Below are 16,852 nucleotides of genomic sequence, written 5' to 3'. Positions count from 1 at the left end.
TTATTAAAAGGATTCAACATAGTGATGTTGTGTACAAAAGATAAACAAAAGTACAGCACATCGTCCGCTGATGTTATGTTTAGTTACACTTAAAACATAAATTTGTCATGATCTGACACTTACTTGGCACAGTGAGACCTGAGGACGTGCTAGCAAAGGGAAAGACTCCACAGGCGATGGAACCTCCTTAAGCTCGGCTCAAAATGCTGCATGTCGCATCTCATCTATCCGCTTCCTGTCTCAATCCCAATGTTCCACAATACTCCACTGACACCAAACAATAACATCGCAATTACGCCAAATCACACAGTACTGTCCCAACCACCGTGAGGGAAAGTTTGGAACTCAGGAATGAATCTGAATTTATTTTTATATCACTCGATGCGGATGGCCAAAAGACTACATTTTTGGCCTACATTTGTCTTCCTTTGAAGAAAAAAAAAAAAAAGCTGCCATACATTAGTGCTTCACATCTGGTTTGCATTGGGGAAACTATGCAGTCAACTCCTGTGTGCCAGTGGAGGTTTGAGAGAGTCATTGCCTGGAGAATGCAAGAAAGGGTGTCTTTCTCTCTCTCTCTCTCTCTGTGCTGGTATTTGCCGGTAAATGTTTAGATGGCAGAGGGAAAACTGGAGCTCGAGTGAGAAAAGAGAAAGCAAATCTTGAAAGCAAACTCAAAAAAAGAAAGAAATTCTTGACAGTGTGCTAGCTGATCTTTGGATACACTTTGAGGTGGTAAACAGTGTGGTGAAAGGATCGGAAGGTAGAAACAATGGGAGTTACAAATAATGTGCGATATATAGCCAGCCAGTACTCAAAAAGACTGAAAGTCGACGCCTGCTGAACAAAAGTGTGCTGTCACGAAGATAAGCATACAGTATATAGTAAAAAGAAACACAAGGAAGGCGCTGAAATATCACAGGGTAACAGTTACATTTTCTGGGGGTCTCGCTGGGTGCTTTGGTGTGGCCACTTTAAGAATAAATAAGTCAAGAAGGGTTGTTCTCTCTGAGCGGCCATATGAGAGACGCTGTATATTATTTCTCTTAGAACAAACACAGCCATTAATCCCAGGAACCCCTTTAACTGCAGAGTTTCCCAGGGGCAGATTTGTGCCCAAAAATGGCTATCCTAGTCACCATCCTGATATCTTCACATCTTCCCTCTCATCCTCAGCCCTGGGATCCCAGGGGACAGGACATCCCTTTGAAATGTAAAGCCCTGACCTATTTAGTTGACATACACCTCAATTTCGTCACCTGCTTTGTTTTGTTGAGGACTATGGACTTGGGGATTGTTTGAATGAATTTATTTTATTTGAAAGACACCATGCCTTGCACATCCTACCCAGGTGTGGTGTACCACAGCCATGTCTCTATTTAAATCTCACCATACTGAGAAGTGTGGCTCATGATGTCCGAGTACGTTCTCCAGGAGAGGATGCTGTATGCACATGAGAAACTGAAAAGGAGAGGGAGAACTGAAAAAGTGCCTTTCTGATGCAATATCTTAAGTGGAATAACCAAAATATAATCTGATGTCTGTGTCTCTGCGTCTGTGCAGACACAGCAAAGGCCTTGCAAGTCATCACAATGGAAAATTACCACTGGACCACGTCTTATAAACAAAACAAAATGCTCTCAACTGTTGCGGCCAGAAGATTTAGGAGCCAGTTTGTCCTCCATTGATTTACACAGGTCCTGATATGGATTTCAGGCATGTGCCTTTGAGCTGTTGCTGTGAGGTTGGAGTGCATGAAAACTGATGACACAGGATTTTGAGGATGCTTTGACTCCGTTGACCCTATTTGATATGATATAAAATTGGTCATGTGTTTCCCCTTTTTCTCTTCCTGCTATGACTATGTGCTCATTGTTAAACTTTGTACTAGAAATGTGTGTTGAATGGCTTTGTGGCCTTGGTATAAACCCAAATACTGTCAGTTGTCTTTATCAGTTGCCCTTGTGCTCCTACTTTGGAACAGGAAAATAAGGAATGCCACTCTCATTTCCTGCTAAGATGAATCTCAAAAACAAAAAAAAATATGCAGCCAAATGTATTAGAAGGTCTTAGCACAGCTGATGACCTTTGGACTTTTAATGCAAATTCAATTCATCCTGCTTACACTATGATCCTGCACTGTTTCAAATTACTATCTAAAGTATGACAGCAGCTGTTAAAGCAACCATGGTGAAAGCTGCATCATCATTTTGACGTAAAAATGCCCTGGTTTACGCCATGTATGGCTTCATGGCTGTTACTAACCAACCCACTGGTATTGAGCACCAAGGTTATGTGGGAACCAAAAAAAACCCCAAAAGTGGCTCCTGCAGGCCGCTGGTCAGTCCCAGGTGGTCTCCTCATGTTGCTGAGTCAGCACAACTAGCCAGGACATCAAGGAGCTGGGCTTAGGTTTCACAGACTGCACACGCAGCAATCTCAGCCACACACAACTGTGCAGTACACACCCACAACTGCAAGCAATTATTTATAACTCATTCAGACTTGTGGCCCGTGGCTGCAGTGATGGCACCTGACCCTGAGGTTAATGCCCAGACAAGAAGGCGTTTTCTTCTTTTAAAAAATTAAAAAGAAAAACATACAACCCTGACATTAATATTAAACAGCATGTTTTTATAAGCAGGTGGGTGTTTCCAATCACTGTGCGTATATGGCCTTTATGGCTGTTATACATTGTAAGCAGTAAGAGCAATCCACATTCTTAACGACAGCTGCACAAATTATCTCCCACAACCGCAACACACCAAAAAACTCACCTCACCTCTCCCTCTTTGACTCTGTAACCCCGAGAAGACGGGTTCATATGAAGGAAGAAAAAAAAAGCAAAAAAAAAAAAAAAGCATTGGCTCAGAAAACAGAGCGGTTCCTGCCAAATGTGAAACGACTGGGATGGATAACTTAGAAGTCATTTCCAGTATATCCAGCCATTTTTTCCCTTCCCTTCTCCATGGCAACATGTAAACAGTGCCCTCATTCCCCTAGACCATAAACCTCTTGGTGGTGACGTTGTGCTCTTGTTTCATCCTGTGCAGCGCTGACTGAGGGCACAACCCCGGTGTTTTATTTAGGGTGATCTGGCAAAATGAAAACTGATGTGTTGTGCCACAAAAACATACCGAACCCATCAGGAAACTGAAAAGTAATCACACTCGTACATCCTAAACTTAGATCATGTCGATGACTTTAGACTTCCTGACTATTTCTAGAACAGAGCCTGCGTTGCACATGGATGAAATCAGGTCAGAAACTTGCTTCGAGTAAATTTGCAATTTTAAACGCATATTATTTTTCGTGCATTCTCAACTGCGCCGTTGTAAAACATTGTAAAATTCCACGGCATAAAACCAAAGATCTAAAAATAGAAGTGACAGTAATGGTTGAACTCTGAAACATCCCTGTGCATCACTTTCCTGTAATAAAAGCATAATGTCTTCCTCCTTTACTCTGATATTTACTGTGAGAACCAAACATGGGTTCATTTCCTACTGGGCAATGATCCCTTTCACCAATATGGGATTGACAACAATTCCAAGTCAGTGTGCACACACGCTGTGCTTCTTCCTGTTACCCCAAACAGAGAGATCTCTGGGACTTCTCAGAGAGACGGTCGCACACATTTGCAAACACACAGTCACAATGAAAAACAGGCGTATTATGTCTAAACACACCGATGCAGTCTTGCAGACGGACAAAGTCCCAGAGAGCCAAACACACCTGCAGCCACGTGCATTAACAGGCACACTCCCACAGTATTATGCATGCACACACAAACACACACAAACACACACACACCCACCCATGAACACACAAAGCTGAGGGTAGATAGAGAAATCAAACAAAAAAATAAACACAGCAGCCCAACTGGGGGACAATGGGTGACTTGTGCAGGAAGGGCAGACACGGCGAGCAGCTGCATACACACTCCAGCAGTTTGTTTAAGTCTCTTTGTGGGGACTTCCCGTCGAGTGCAATTACTGCTCATATTCACAACCCCCTGCTTTCTTGCTCACATAAATGAAGCTGATAAGATCAAACAATTTGACGTATTTAGGAAATGAGTTTCAAACAGAGTGGTAAGATCCGGGTAATAACAATCCAAACACATCGAGTGGATGATGAATTCAAACTAGAATGACAAACTGGGACTTACTCCTGCCAAGCCACCCTCTTTAGTCCTCACTCCTCACCGACAGAACAGAAGATGGAAGCTTTACGTAGTCAGACAGTGACGTTATCATTACTAGAGACTACTGCGGAGAGAGCTTTAAACTGAAAATAATGATTAAAAATCAGTTTCCATCCAGACTCAACTGCAGATACTATAAATTTCCCTGATAATTCTGCACAATGAGGCGAAATTGAAAACTAGCTCTGTATAGGAACATATCTCTCTTGACCCAATTTCTATGATCCCAGAGAGGGACCACCTCCTTCCCCGCTTTGTCATTCTCCCTGTTGCTTTGACCTACAAATAGATGACTGTGGGGTGAGTCTCGTGTTCATCAGATGCCCTGGTTGAAGTGAATATGTGAGTGGTACACTAGTGGAGGTTGGTGACCTAGGGGTAATTTATCCCCCCTCGCCGTACCGCCAGGAGAATGTCCCAGCTCTGTAATGCAGCAGGCAGGCCGTGTGGATGGAATGAGCTCACTTCAAAGGTGTCCATAAATCATGCTGCCATGTATCCAGGACTGCCTCCACCCTCACCTCTGCACGTCCCCCAGCCGCACACCCACCTACCCTTATCTCCTCCTCTTTGCTGTCCTCCAGTCCAGGTTCAAACCTTGTGCCTTTGTGCGTTACTAGTTCTTCGTGTTTTCCAGCTTTTGCAACCACGCACGCTGCCACCGTAATTGAATTTGGCTGTGCGACCTAGGATTGGTAGATGTAAAACTCCCCAAAAACTGATTAGCCTTGGTATCAAACAGCAGAACTCCTGTTGGTAGACAATGGATCTCTGTGTATTTATCTATGGTTCATTAAAGTCCTGGGAAAAGCTGTGAGTTCAGAAATCCTATAACTAGTTTCTCGACTTTGCCAGAAGAGAGCTGCAATCCGTCAGGTCCTTATCTCACAGCGTCACATACTGGGATCTCTTTATCATGCAGCCATGCAAAACTCTATTCATCTTCTCCACCTAACTCATTATCGGTGATAAAATGCAAAGTCCCAGCTGCAGCTGTTAAATGCAGAGAAGACGTGAAAACAGGTGCTTTGGTAAACACTGATAGCGAGGTTGAATTATGTTGCTTCCCCAAACAGACCTGCCTATCGCTTTCAATCTATTAACCACTACTCTCGTCCGACTCTTGTTCGACCTCATTCTGCTTTTACCCTGCTATTCTTTTTTTTTTTTACATACAGCGGTATTCTTGGCTTCGAGGGGTGTGAGAACGGCGGTGAACACAAAACAGACACACATACGTACTGAGATGATAGCTGACACACAGGCACCAGGTTCTCGCCGTGGCTCCACGGCCCCTTCATCCATCAAACGAAGTGTAAATGTATGTCACCCATCGTGTAAATTAAAGGGATATACAGCTCTGCCTTTATTATTAGACTCACAGAATCCACTGGTGCAAGTAGATGAAGGTTAAAAGCTGCATGGCACAGATTTACACAGGGTGCTGTGCAGAGGCACAATAATGCTCCCCTGACCGACTACCACAAGCATGACGTGGTATGACTAATGATCGTCTTTATGCATGACTTCTCATACTATGGGACACTTTTTCTTCCACTCTTTCTCCAGCAATCATTAAACCTTAAACAGTTTCCACTCACCAGTGTTGAGAAAGCGTGCAACGGGATGAGGGATGGGGGTTTTTAAGGGCGGGGGGGTGAATACTTCCACAGTGAAGTCATGGTGCTTGTGTCATTGGCCCTCTGCTGTGCTTTGCTCACCGTCTGGCCCCCATTTTACCCATTGATCTAATTTCCATTGCCAACACTGGATGTGGTTCTGTTTGAAGCTGAATGTTTAGGCCCATTAAAGCATGGACGGAATTGCAAACGTATGGTGGACCTCAGGAAAAGTAAAGGAGAAAACAACTTAGTGATGTTTGCCAGACTTTTGAGAGGAATGAAGTAAACACAATGTACAACTTCTTTAGCAGTGTTTGGGTGAGGTGGGAAAAACTCTGTCTGGTCTTAATGAGTTTCTTGCATCTGAGCTGGATTTAATTAATGTTGGGCATTAGAATTTCACAAAATTGGAATTCTCTTTTCCTTATGAGATATAATATATAATATATAATATCTCTTATGAGTACATCTGGTCAGTCTGAACATCTTTCTAATGGTATCTCCTTGTGTGAGCGGGAGGCCGCCTGTTTAAACTGATTATGCTTTCTGTTGTGTCAGCGCATAGTAGTTCATGTCCATGTGTATTGCAGCCTATATGTAGACTGGTGGCAGGGATGTGTTGTATTTGCACTTTGCTGCTGCAAATGTGGTCAAGCTCCATCAGTGTAGGTGGTTTGGCTGAATGCCCGAGACCTATATGCGCTACATCAAGCTGCTGGTTGTAATGGGGGTCTGTATCTGTCACATCATTTCTCCCAGCATCACAGAGATGGCTTCATTTCCAGACATTACTACAGAGAACTACACGGTGCCTCTTAATGCTCAGATAAGACGCAGTACGCCACTGCTACGGTTCCCTGCAAGAAGTGAAGTCAGCACCTGACCGTGGACTTATGACTGCCATAGTCATATTACTATGGTTTCTTCAGTGATGTTCCACATGATAAAAGAGTTTCGAATGGCAGAATAAAAAGACTTTTCCACACACACACACACACTGTAAGAAAAAGCTGTGAATTTACAGCAGAATTCCAACAGTATTAACCTGTTATTTTTAAATACATCATTCTACTGTTAAAATAAACAAAAACTGTTAAATTTAGGTAATTTACTGTTCTTTTAACAGAACTATACTGTTTTCCTAATATACAGCACTTAACCGCTAATCTTTCATCTAAACCATCTAAGTCACGGTATCATGTTGTATTTTTTGCATTGTGGGAAATTTAACCGAAACTACACATGTGAAGCCGGATCTGTTCCTCTCTTTGTCGACCCTTCATCCACCCCCATCTAGCAAATTATTTGGTGAGTAGCAGTTTTATTTCATTTGTAAATTGGTACAAAGTAAATTGGCAGTGTTTTCAGTTTGTTTTCATCAGCCTATTGCAAATGTGCATGTCATGACAGAATGATTCGGTAGCTAGCTAAATTTTCACAGATGATAGATGAAGTGAATTCATGAAGCATTCATATAATGCCTTAATGGTGTAACACACCACAACATAAGAGGTCTGTTCATTCTGAGTTATTCCAGATTTTAAATTTTAGCTCAGAAATTTAGTGCTTTAGTACTTTTTCTAGTCAGTATAAGACCACTGTTGTTGCTGTTGTTGTTACCATGTTTGCCATTAATTAATGAATCTATGGGGGCTCATGATCCATAAGATGTTTGCTGAGTTCTTTGAGCGTCATTTACGGTACAGTTTTTGACATATTTCTTTGACATTACACATAGGCCTACTGAAGACTATTTGCTGCTGCGCTACTGATCACAAGTATTTGTGAGTTGTTGTTCATATTGCACGGTGCTTCCTGTTTGTTGAATCATGGTCAAGTTTTCAATAATCTTTTCTTTGTCAGGTATATGCACCTCAGTTGCCTATGTGGGGTACATGAAAAGTCACAGCAATATTAGACCTGTAGTGTTGTCTGCCTGATTGCAAATTGCAAAAATGTGCAGGTGAAAGCAGTGAGCACATCTTAATTTACCAGGGCAATTCTTGGTCAAGTTTCAGGTAAACAACACGAAACTTCAGCGCTGGATGGTCAGCATCGAGGGCCATGTCGTATGTGAGGGAATCCAACCCACCTTATTTTCCACCTTCTATCTTCAACCAGGAAGATGCCTCCTGTGCCCTTGAATTCACCCAAACGTCAGGTATTTTCACTATAACATGTGTTTTTTTCATCTTTTCAATAGCATGCTATTCTAAATTAACATTTGCTGCTTTTTATTGTGTTGTTAATGAATATGTGCAATGATTTTCCCACTGTCTGATGAGACACTATTAATTGCAGGTGCTTCATAAACCCTGAGAGGCACCAAAGGCTGGATGGGGCACCAGCACCACAAGCAAAAGGATGACAGCAGTCAAACCACATGTACTGTATCCACATGCTGAAAGACTCATGGAATTTCAGCAGGACTTCATTTAGGTGAGATTATTCAATCCCATAACACACACAGACCATCTTGTCTCATTGCTTTAATTCTTTCTCCCTCTCAATCTCACCCTCTTTCTCTCTCCTTTACAGAGTTGAAAGTCCCTTGCTGTCATTCTTGCCAAGTTATTTGTGTCTGTTTCTGAACATACAACTGTTTGAATGTTTCATTCTGGCATATTTTTGACTGTCTGAGGTCAGGACTTTGGATATTTTTTTCTGGACTTGTGGCTTTTCTTTGATTTTTATGTTCATAGACCACATTACAATAGCAGATTACAAGAGGATACAAAGGGCAGACACATCTGAGAGCTTTGTAAATTTATGACTTATCTATTGCTCAATTGTCTGTAACGTCTTTTTAAAAAGAAGGTGTCTGAATGTGGAGATTCTAAATTCATGTTGAAATAAAAGTCAAAGTGTATTAAGAAGCTGTGCTTTTTTCATATTGCAATTACATGCTGCTCTGTTTCTATTTTGTTGTAGTTTGTAGATTTTGTGAAGACTGATAATGTATTTTTAAACAAATCAGTTAACTGTAAAGTATTGTTAAAGTAATCTTAAAAAACAGTACACAGTGTAATTTTCAAATACAGTACAAAACTGTAGTTTTTAGTAACAGTAACACATATGTAATTTTACAGTAGCATAATGGTAACCCAGCTGCCAGTTGTTTACTGTTTTTTATAATAAAAAAACAGTCCCATACTGTTTTCTTCATTAACAGTAAAAAGCTGTAAATTTCCATGACAGTAAAAAACTGTAAATTTTACAGTATCATAATGGTAACCCAGCTGCCAGTTCTTTACTGTTATTTTACAGGAAAATTCTTAACAGTGCACAAATATATACTTCTTCATACAGCTAGAGCTACCATTGACGACAATGAGGTCCAGACATCTGTAATTTTTTCCCCATCAAATGAAATGAAATTGTTACAAAAGAACACCAAGTCACTGTTCTTCCACTTCACTGTACCATCTGTACATGCAGCCTATTGCTATACCACATGCACGGCAGTAAGCGCTCTTGCGTGTGCCCATCTTTGCTTTTTCAGCTGTGGTGGAGAGACAGAAGCTCTATATGGCTACGATTTGCGTAGGGTTTGTGTCTAAATATAGCTGTGATTATTATGCATGTGTTTTTGTAATCTCTGTGAACTGTGATGACAGCTCATTCAGACAGCAGCAATATTACAGGACTGATAATAATAAAAGAACATATGATAATAATAAAAGAACATACTGTATATTTAAAAAAAGAAATCCAAAGCTATTAAAATGTAATGCTTGCTGGATTTGTGACTGTTTAGAGCTTCAATAAGTTAAATAGAGCAGAGTTTCTGTGTGGAGTAAGACCATGTTTTGCTGCTCGGATAGTAGAAATATGCAAAAGGAGCCAAGAAGTACATATTGTAGTGAAGTGAAAAGACACAAGTAATAATTTATTATACTAAACAGGAGTCAAGTAGGCAAAGCAATAGTATTTTTTTCTGGTACTGGAGGTCTGTGAATCATTTGGTAATTGTGTTGAATTTAAACACTCTGCACTGAGTTACGTCGGATTACTACAAACATCCTGCGCTCAATACGACCTGCCAGTTGTGAACGCGCTGTCAAACAAAGCAGTGTTTCACTACAATGGTATCAGTGGAACAGTTTCAAGAACTTTAATTACACAAAGTGAGTGAGCGCTGACGCCGGATGCTTCAGGGGAGTCACAACATGTTCTTTCTCTTGTGTACATTTGTTGTGATAAGGGCAAATAGTCGCTGGAATTTCTGCGCTCTGGTAGAAACTCTTCCGAGATGTAGAGGTGGCGCATGCTGAGAAAACTATACACAGTGAGGATTTGCATTTATCCGCGATTACGCCTTTCTGTGACAGCCCGTTGACAGACACGCCTGCGGGCAATAATGTTGCACTCGGACCACTCCTCTCGCCTCCGTCACATCCTTTCGTTCTGTTTCTCAGCCAAGAAATCCCGCCTTAGCTCACTCTGTTACTTTTCCCGGTTGTAAATTACCATCGACCTCTCATCGAGGAGCTGACGTCCTTTTATAGCCACACCAAGGACACTTTCTGCCATTTATGGCTCCTCCAAGGCACCGTACGAGGGCTGGCGGTCAGTATCCCATGAAGGTGAGACAAGACAGGGAAGCGAAGGAGGCCAAGAAACATCCTGCTCAACTCCTGCTCCCATTCAGTGTGACTTTGACAGCTTTACAAATTAAAGCCAAAGTGTACCCGAGCAGTGCCAAGCGCACACTTCTGTGCATTTTGAAATGGGCACAATTGGTGTACACAGTTTAATGTACAAACCAGTGACTGACACAAACCCACACCTCAGTGTATGTAGAGAGTCTGGCTTGCCTCAGCCTGTCTCCTCTGTGGAGACTATTGTCTCTCCAGCAGAGCCATAGACACAAAAGTAAGAGGGTACGACAAAGTGTGTATGTGTGTGTGTGCTTGTGAATACTAGTGGGCAGAAAAAAAAAATGATGATGAGACAGAGATGGTGTAAGAGATTCTGGGTTAGGAGTCACATTCTTGATCGCTTGCTAGTTTCATCATGCAGAGCAGGCATCTTAACAGTGTTTACTTTCAGCAAGGGGAATGCTCTCACTCACAGCTGCACTCCAAATAAACAGTCTTGTATTTATCAGAGACAAGATAATTCACATCTAATCTGAACAAGTAACAGCTTTCCATGCTGTCCAACAAGCCGGTCCTTCTGCTTCATCCCTGGAAGACAGTGATTGTGCAACACAGGGAACATTTGTGCACATCTGAATAGAAATGTGCGTGCACTCAACACCAACACCTTACCATACACCCACACTCTCATGACTGCACTTCCTCTGCCATGATGTCACAGTCTGGATTCATTCTTTGCAGATGTGGGAGCCTACCCTATTAAGTGTTTGGGAAGCAATCAACACTAATGCACTTGGCATTGTGGCAAACTGAAGTTACTAGCCATATAAAGACACAACTACCACAACAGTAGGGGGGCGGAGGTTGGGATACAGTAGTGCTGGAACAAACAACACACGTTCACAGAGCCAAGGCTTCATTAGCTCTTCAAGACATCTGCTGTGAGGGGCAGAATCCTGCTCGCATGTTGTTGTGGGGAAATACTTGGTTAACGACCAGCTCTCTCCAGGGTCTTCACTGTTTTGAAAGGTGACATGTTGAGCCTCGGGCATTGCTGCCTTGTTTGAGGCCTGCTGTGTATCACTGTGTGGTTAAAGACTGTGTGCCACATGGGCTCAAATTATTGCCAAATTAAGCCAGTGTGCAAGAACATCCAATGGGAAGGGTGACGACATTGTTGCTCCCACTGAAATAAAACCACTCTGTCAGTTCTGTGTAGGCAGACCATTGCTGTTAGATTACTGCGGTCTAACGCACACCATGGCTGATTTTCTCAAGTTCTCCAGTCTTGATTCAAAGATACCAAGATAGGTTGGGGTGTCAGTCAGTATCAAAGATTTAGAATTAAATTCTACAATAAGTAACACATACAGAAATTTAATAAGAATCCACTTCTGATGGAAAGTCATGATAATTGCAGGTCAGTTGCCCAGTGATTCATTCAATAACAGCCGGAGATCACTGTCTGATCCCAGATATGAAGATGCGGTGTCACAGTGCGAAGTGTAAGCCTTAGCTGGCCTCGTTACTTTCTCATTTCTCTCAGCAGAGATCTATAAGAATGAAATAACATCTTATTACCTCATGTGCTGCAGAAATTCTCTTCACCCAACATTCTTCTCCCCAAGTGGCTCCATTAAACATTGGTTATCCTATGATTTAGCCATTAGCCACAGCCCAACATAACCATTAGTTATATGAATTTATAATACACATCGCATTACCGGTTGTATAAAAACCACTGCAATTTGTCCACAGACTTTAAATGTGTGCCTTCCTCTCAGTCCTCACCCGGCTGCTTGATGTGAGTTGCTTAGTTGGTTTCCGAGGCCAGTTTGCTGACAAAATATACCCAGCTGTCCCGCTTATTTATGGACTTTTATGACATTTATTCCCTTTGCATAACTGTACTGTCTATTCCCATGATATTATCTTTTATGGGTGCCACTGTATTGAGCAAAAGATTAACGTTGAGCAATTCTGGAGAAGGGTTTGCACGCACTTTGGCAAGATTGGCAACGAACTGTAGAGGTGAGGGAGTTTTAAGGAAACACAGACAGGTTTATCTGGGATCCCAGAGACAAACCGAGGCAGGCTCGGTATATGATGGAGGAGTTGGTAACCGCTTTGCGTTTTTCATCATAGCATTCCTTTCATCACGTCCTGTGAGCAGTACATGCCATACACGTCTGTCGAAGCATGACGCTCAGCCTCCTCCCTTAAGGCGAGGGTGCAGGGAAACAGTCATGGTGTGACTCACACATTTCTTCAGCGCAGGTTCATAACATGATGATGCAGCAGTGAATCGACAGGATTCGTGCACCCAAACAACATCTGGTTCATGTAGGGAAGTGTAAAGGAAATACTGATAAGGTACAGGGGGCATCATTAGTAGAGTGTATAATTAATATAACAGAGGCACGATGCAGCAGAGCAGGTGAAAGGTAAACTGAGGCAAACATATTCTTTCAGAATCTATAATTAGTTTGTATTAAAGTAGTGAGTGTCAGAGGGGATCTGCAATCCTGTGCTAACAATTTGGTATTTCCTTTGAAAACAGCATTTGCTTTGAAAGTAGCAGGTAAGTAGTGGGTATAGGCCTGTAATTGCACCCCTAAAGGAATGTAATTACCCCATTAGCACAGAGTCAGTTACCTTTAACACCCTTCTGTTGCCTATATAATGCCTATATTCTCTTTAAATAAAAACTCAAATGGAGTGAACTTAAGGCTGGAGCAATGAGAGAAAGAGAGAGAAGAGGGAAGGAGCGCGAAGCAGGATGACTGCATTGTGTGTGTGTGTGTGTGTGTGTGTGTGTGTGTTGGGGGGGGGCATATTACCTCCCACAGGGGCCCTAGCTCTAAGGATCAAGTTTCAGACGTTTACCAACAAAGCATCCATGGAGGAAGTCTTGCACCCCTCACAATAACACCACAGCACCTGGCCATCCCCTCGCAGGAAACCTGAGGTCACTTCCCCCCACTCAGGGAATGCAGACGCGCTCCTGCTGCCAGCCACGCGCCCCCACAGCCTATTGAAGAGGGAGCTGACTACGGAGGCGAAGGATGTGGAGCCGCACGTACAAGAAACTAAAGAGAACATCGAAATTGTGAGGAAAATATACAGACAAACCTTCAAGATGTCCGATGCTGTTTCACCGAGACGGGCAGGAGGGTTGCGCGCCAGACAGGTTTTCTTAGTACCAAAGCAGAAAGGGTTCCAATTTCCCTTTTTTGGTCTCACATGTAACACAGATGTGATGTTATTTTAATCAGTCTGAACAGCTAAAAGCTGGATTGGGTTGCATTTTTTTTAATCCTGCTTGGAACCACATGAATAAGAAAACAAGGTATGCAGCCTAATAGCTGCACTGGAATGTTCAGACTGTAAAAACTTTTCACAAAAATCTAGACACCGAAATACAAAAAAGGAAATGAACAAGCAGTCGATGATTAGGTACACAACCTGAATCCTTCAGATGTGCTTTGACCAAACGTGTTTTAAAGGAGCAGGTGAGGGAAAACCCATCAGGTTCGAAAAATCATCAGTGGAAGTCAGCATGAAAACCATGAGACACCATGGAAAGACATGGAAAGACAGACAGCTGTAGAATGTGAACTACTCACTACACAACACAAATCTAAATTCTGCTCCCTAACCACCTGCAACCACTTGACCGCCGATTCTCCATCATTATCGTTGGCATGGTTTCAAGCGATGCCAACCCATAAAACCAGCCGCAACTAGTCCAAGTCATTTAGTTTGCAGTCAGACTGTAGTTTAGAACTGGCCGGGGTCCAACCACCACGCGGGGCTAACCTTTGGAAAACACTGAGACCTCTGAAGAATGTGACCATGGTCAATGAAACAGAGAGGGAGACAGGAAGAGGAAGAAAGCAAACAAATACATTACACAGCCCGTGGGCTCTGACAAGGCAAACTTCACAGATGCTAATTGGGCCAAAATGACTGGCTTTTGGCTGCTAGGGGGATTATTTCTTGCACTGCGGCAAACAGTTGGTGCAAAAAAAAAAAAAAAAACCTGTCAGTGGAGGGAGCCCAGCAGGACGCCTCAGACACCAAATTCCTCCAAGGTGTAATTTCTGCAGCAACAGAGAGAAGAGAGAGTTGCTGGAATGAACTGTGCTGTTGCCTGACATCAGATCTGTACTACTCAAGCCAAAGTTTTAGTCACAGCTATGACATCCAAAGGAACCAAGCTGTTTTACCATATAAAAGACATTTTCAGATTCTCATCCTTGTTGTAAATCTGCCTATGTATTTACTTACTATTTGGGAGAGTAAATGGAGTTAGAGATGTGGTTTATGATTACGTAAGTTCCACTAGTCAATATTTCAACAGATCAAGTGATTCTGTGTAATGTGAAAGTTATCACACAACTGCAGCTTCCCCTTCCAGCCCTCATCTTCAATTTTTTCTCTCTCTTTCTTTTAATTCCCTGTGATCACATTCATCACTGTCGTTTCCAGCAGCAGCGGTAGGAAGTCGTTTTCGGAAACAAATTTCAGATAAGCCTGCTCGCTGCGGACGACCTGCCCAGCATCAAACAGCAGACAGAAGAAGTTGGCAACTAGCTGAGGAACACAGTGGAGAATTTAGCAGCTACAGCGCCAGATTAGTTTCCTCTGGAGTTAATGGAGATAATAAAAATAGCAACAAGGGGAATGAGTTTTACACTGACTCTTGTGGGTTACCAGAGACACAACTTTATTCCAGTGTTACTCCATTATCGGATGTATTAGCAACTGTTTGCTGAGTTGTGTTGTTTACAGCTTGTTTCCACTGTGCTCAAATGGCCAAAAGATAGCTTCATCTAAATCAAACCATCTTACACATTCCGATAATGGTGTCACTACAAAAAAGGTTATTTTATTTAGAACCAAGAGAAAACATGTGAACAGTCCACTAGGCCGAAAAGCAGCTCTGCACTAGTATCAAAACCAACAGGTGAAACATTCACAAAAGAACAGGTGTGATCTTGAGCAATTCTTCCCCGTTGGCAAGATCCAACATTTTACTTTCCCACCGCTCCCAACTGTGCCCAGATGACACAACAGGTGAAACACCAAACCCGTGCCATGAGGATGACGCTACTACTACGCAATGTCAAGCCATGATGTACACCCAAACAACCCCAGAGGCTGCAGCAGAGACACACCCTTCCCAGACGCACACTGCCATGTCCCACTTCCTGCCGCCGAAGAAAAGACAAGTTTAGCCTGCGGGACTTTTGCTCTCTGAGGCCTTCACACACTGCTCAGCTGGGAGCTTCTGTCACACAACTGTAGCTCTTTAATCCTCCCTCCACACAGTTCAGTGGGTCACACGCTCCAATAGGGTCTGCTCTTTCGCTGAAGGGATGTTTATTTAGTTTTTTTTTGTTTTTTTTGCCTTACTGTATGTGTGTGGGTGCACATTGTAATAACAGAGGGACATGGGTGCAGGTGTGAGACTGTGATTTGAGTGACAGTGAAAAGGCATGATCAAGGAAAAGCAGAAAAACACACAGGTTGACAGAAAATATCCAGACTCCCTGCCCCCCACCCCCTCCTCACTTGTCACAGGAAGTGGTTCCTCTTTTGTCAGGATTTTACTTTGCAAGCTTCTCTCCAGGCAGCGTGTTTGACTAAGGTGTGAAGTATTAAGGCTTGTCATGCTGTCAAGCCCACGCCTGCTTTCATCTTTACCCTCAAAGGTTTTTTACTAGAGAGCAACATTTTTGCACAATACAATCATAATTTTTGTATAAACTACAGCCTAATACGACTAATTAGGCTGTGCTAAAGAAATAATTATTATAACAATCATATAGGCTAAATAATGATCGAGCCTCAATATGATTTAATGTCTTTTAAACTGTTTCTGATTCTGGCCAACTCTGGTCTGAGACAACAGCTTTCCCCCCACACACTGTCATTTCCATTCATCATGGATTCACACTGTTTTACTAGACTACTACTGACTAGAGTCAGTTCAAAGTTAACAGATTTCTTTCTGACATCTCTTCTCATTGAAGTCTCTTTGCTTTATGCCATGGTATGCTTTAATGACATAGGGATGCAAAATCTTAACTTTTAACAAACTCTGGAAACACTTTTTTTTTTTTTTCATTCATTGTTCTGTGGAGCTCCACTAGAGCTGAACACGAACAAAAGTCAAGGTAGCCTATGTAGCTATTAAAAAAAGAAAAGAGTCCTACCAGGAGTATTGTCTGAAGCCTGGAGACACCTTTAGCAACTTGACAGCGGCAGCCCGCCTCCCTCTCTCCGTCAGCAGTCTCTCTGTCGCTCAGATCAGGACTGGGATCAGTTTGCAGGTCGCTACTCCGGCGGCTCAGGAGCGTCGCCCGCCAGCTGTAAAACTTTTTGTTACTTCTGACTGTAGGCAAACCTCTGCGGGC

The 16,852-nt window shown here is 42.5% G+C and overlaps 1 protein-coding gene across 2 annotated transcripts in view; it reads right to left on the bottom strand.

The window, feature by feature from the left end:
* fhl3a (four and a half LIM domains 3a) overlaps nucleotides 1-16,852 on the bottom strand; it is a 28,574-nt gene extending 11,722 nt beyond the window's left edge. For both annotated transcript variants that reach the window (XM_085802390.1, XM_085802391.1), the window contains exon 1: nucleotides 16,652-16,852. The gene's annotated coding sequence lies outside the window, so the exon portion shown is untranslated. The remainder of the gene's footprint in view (nucleotides 1-16,651) is intronic.

This window comes from Trachurus japonicus, chromosome 16 (assembly GCF_045865225.1).
Source record: "Trachurus japonicus isolate A0001 chromosome 16, Traja_1.0".
Lineage (NCBI taxonomy): Eukaryota > Metazoa > Chordata > Actinopteri > Carangiformes > Carangidae > Trachurus > Trachurus japonicus.
Note: the sequence above shows the minus strand (reverse complement) of the source record. Positions and strands in the feature narration are given on the sequence as shown.